The sequence below is a fragment of the Euprymna scolopes genome, chromosome 12 (assembly GCF_053919585.1).
Source record: "Euprymna scolopes isolate OS-2025 chromosome 12, ASM5391958v1, whole genome shotgun sequence".
Classification (NCBI taxonomy): domain Eukaryota; kingdom Metazoa; phylum Mollusca; class Cephalopoda; order Sepiida; family Sepiolidae; genus Euprymna; species Euprymna scolopes.
The window spans coordinates 81,222,336-81,226,819 of NC_136493.1; positions in this window are offsets into that span (position 1 = coordinate 81,222,336).

The following is a 4,484-nucleotide window of genomic DNA, read 5'->3' on the forward strand; positions in this document are numbered from 1 at the left end:
CAGAGTTATTTGGTAGGGAAATGTACACACACACACACACTTTCACTTTTATAGATATATAGATTTAAAAAAATATGTACCATAGTTTTCACAGGACTGTTAGATATTTATATGATAATAGATACAGAATTTTCTTAAAAATATAAAATTGCATAATAAATATGCTTTTAATGTTATTAGGTATTATAAAATATTGCATTGAAAATTAAATTATAACATTTTTACAGATTCTAATTTTATTTAGAAAAGGTTTAATTAAAAAAATATTTGATACATTTGCACAGTTTATTAAAAAGTTTAAAAAATAAAATGATCCTCATTTAAAACATACATTTTAATTTCAGAGTAAGATCATAGATGATGCAAATTTTGCTGATAAAAATTCCTATTATCTAGCAATGATGAAAAATTATCAAATAAACCCATTGTGAACAATCACAAAATGATTCATTCTGATTATTTTTGTAGTAGACGTTGATTTGTGTTCAGTCAACTGCATTCTTTCATTTCAACAACTATTTGTCATAATTATATAAGTCTTAAAAAAGGAGACAGATGCTGGACACTTAAAAACAATGAAATGTTTGAATCATAGTTGATAAGTTTATTTCAAGTGATTAACCAACTAAAAACAATGCTATATATATATATATATATATATATATATATATATATATATATATATATATAAGAGCAAATAGTTAATAAAACATGTTAAAAAACACTTTGAAATGAGTTAAAAACATATTTAATCTGAAAAGGAAACACTTAATAAGTGGATAGTCCTTAATCCACGGAGTTTCGAAGAAATACTTTCCTTCTCATTAGAGGGTAGGAATTAGCAAAATGCGGGATCCGATTTTGCATGCAAAAGTATTTGTTGAAACAACAAGTAATTCAAAGATCTTACTTGATAACAAAAAGTGTAGCATAGGTCTGGTCAGGTGCAGATCATCAGGTAAATTAGACTCCCGATGACGTCACGATATTTCCTGGGGTCAACCATGTCATCCTCTTTGCCAGTTAGATCCAGTTTTTGCTCGCATGGGGTCATCCTAGGTTTGCATTCGGACATGTCAAACCTTTCCAATATTTTTGTGGCATATTTTTCTTGGTTCATCTGGATATAACTTTCGGTTATATTGAAGTTTATTCTGAGGAAAAGGTGCAGCTTTTCGAGGTCTTTCATTTAAAATTTCGATGTTTATTTCCCTAGATAAGTTCATAATTAAAGGATACTCTAACTTAACTTCTAAATCTGACCCCCAAGATCCCCATAGGCATGGAATATGTGCCTATATTAAAGATGGCTTTCCATGTGGTAGGGACATCTCCATAGAAGATCCTAACTTACCCTTTATGTGCTTCCGGGTTGCACTAGCTCACACTACTGCATTTATATTTACTCTCTATCGCCCCCACAACAGCAGAGTTACTATCTTTAAAAGCATATCTGAGAAAATTGACCAAGTCCTATCTGCTTATCCTTCAGCTAACATTCACGTATGTGGAGACTTCAATGTTCACAACGTGGAATGGTTGACCCACTCAAACAAGACTGATGATGAGGGGAGGTTCTGTCATGATTTCTCCATTGCTTATGACCTCAATGAGATTGTTCACAAACCTACCCGTGTGCCCAACAATGATGGCCAGTATGCGAGTCTACTAGACCTTTTTCTCACAACTTGCCCTGAACTATGTTAATTTTCTGTTCAGTCTCCTTTTAGATCTTCCGACCACTCTGTTGTATCAATTAAGATAAAAATGAAATATAATAAGTCCCCAGACGTACCTCTCCATCATACAGTATACTGATACACTATGGCTGACTGGGATAGCTTCTGTACATTTATATCGGATCTACCTCTGAGTTCCATGTTTAAAAAGGATGTGTCCTCTATAGTATCAGACCTGATGGAATGGTTAATTGTAGGTATTGACCGTTTCATACTCTCGAAAAAGTTCCAGCAAAAACCTAACAGCCAGCCATGGTTCTCTCCAGAATGTGCTGCTGCCATTGTGCACAGAAATCACTTTTTCCACTGTTTCCAATATAATAGATGTATGGAAACTAAAGCCGCTTTCAGGACTGCCAGCAACCATTGTAAGAAAGTAATAAAGAACGCAAGAGAGTTGTATGCTCAGTCCGTCAAGTCCAAAGTAGCTGAGCAGCGGCTTGGTTCCCACTAGTTTTGGCAAATAGTAAACAGAATCCTGAACAGAAGTGTGTGCTTTATCCCAACTATCATCAATGGACCTGAGGTAATCTCGTCAGCATCAGACAAAGCCAAACTCTTTGCCAAGAACTTTGCAGCTAATTCTACCCTTTGCGACCAAGGCTGCCAACCCCCAATATTTCCTCCTGTATCAGAGAACACACTATGTGAATACATATATCTGTACGTGAGGTTGTCAAGCTAATCAAAAATCTTGATCCCAGTAAAGCAACCGGCCCTGACAGTATTCCAATTATAGTACTCAAAAAACTTCAACCAGAACTAGTACCCATACTTACAAAACTGTTTAAACGTTGTCTTAAGGAGAATTATTTCCCACCACCCTGGAAAATCTCATCAGTATGCCCTGTATTTAAGAATGCTGGTAATCGCTCATCCCCCTCTCAGTGCAGGCCAATAAGTCTCCTGTGCGTCATGAGTAAGTTGCTGGAATCTGTGTTAAATAGAGAAGTAATCAACCATCTCAGCAAAAATAACCTTCTTAGTAACACACAATATGGTTTCCGTTCTTCTTGATCTACAGCAGATGTGCTTACAGTTATATCTCATAGGATTAGTGAATCTCTCGACGGAGGCAACCTTTCTAGAGCAATTGCTCTTGACATATCTAAGGCCTTTGATAGGGTATGGCATGAAGGTTTACTGCACAAGATCTCTAGCTATGGTATAGCTGGAAATGTCTTCTCAATTATTAAATCATTTCTTTCTGACAGGGTCATAAGAGTAGTAGTTGAGGGGCAAAAATCAGAAGCTCACAGTATTAATGCTGGAGTCCCTCAGGGGTCCATCCTGGGCCCAACTCTTTTCCTGATCTACAATAATGATCTTCCAAATCACATCCTTACATCATTTGTAGACATTTATGCTGATGACACTACCATCTACGGTAGCACATCTAAGACAGTAAACGACCAAGTTCTCTCCGATTCTCTCTCCTCTGATCTTGAGCACATGGTACAATGGGGAAAGGAGTGGCTGGTTGCTTTTAATGCATCTAAAACCAAGCTTCTCTGTTTACATCATTAACGTTATGATCTACATCTGGCATCAGTTGAAATGAATGGCTCTCGTCTTGAGGAGACCTCAAGTTTTGACAAGCTTCTGGGCTTGACCTTTACTCCTGATCTTAAATGGAACTGGTACATCAAATCTGTTGCCAAGGCCGCTGGAAAAATGATGGGATCCTTCTATTGATCCAGTAGATATCTCACTGGTGATGCAATTCTCTATCTATATAAGAGTCAGGTACGTCCAAGGATGGAATACTGTTCCACATCTGGGCAGGAGCTGCTAGAAAGGACTTGTCCTGCCTTGATAAAGTTCAAAATAGACTTCGTAGCCTCATAGGAGATATCCTTTTCTCTTCCCTGCAACCTCTATCTCACAGAAGAGATGTTGCGAGTTTGTCTCTGCTGTATCGTTATTTTCATGGAAAGTGTTCGACTGAGCTTCAGTCTATGGTCCCTCCTCGCCAAACTTTCACAAGAAACACTCGTCTATTTGAAAATACTATCAATAATTCCCCCCACTCGTTATCTGTTCCTAAACCTAAACGTAAATTCCATGAACAAAGCTTCTTTCTTAGAACTGCACGCCTGTGGAATTGTCTTCCGTTTTCCTGCTTTCCAGCTGACTACAATATGGTTATCTTCAAGTCTAACGTAAACAAGTTCTTGATGAGCCATTCCACTAGTTAACAAATTTACTGAATTTCCATTACTAACGATTACTATATTGTCCAATTTCTACTGTACACTCCATAACCCTTATTCTCGAGTGGCCTCTGGGCCTTGATAAGTGGTGATGCCTATGGAAAAAAAAAAGAAAAAAAGTTGTTCCATGAAATTTCGTGGTCTATTGAAGCATGGAGATACGCCGTTTTTACATCTATTTGATGTACTATTAGATTGTACTGGACAGCTATTTGCATTAACATGCGGATCGATGAGATATTAGCCGTTGGAGAAAAAGTCTCGGTGTAGTCTACTCCCTTAGTTTGGTTGTACCCTTTTGCAACAAACCTGGCCTTGTATTTAGGGGACCCATTGGCGTTTTCTTTGATTTTATACACCCATCTGCCGCTTACTGTTGTTCTGCCTTTGGGTAAGGGTGTTCGATGGTATACATTATTTTCATTAGGGAGTCAATTTTTTCCCGCATCGCTTGGATCTAGTGGTGTGTCGCTGGGGAAGTCACAGCTTCTCTGTAAGTGCGGGGTATGCCGTGTACGACCTTTTAGCAGTA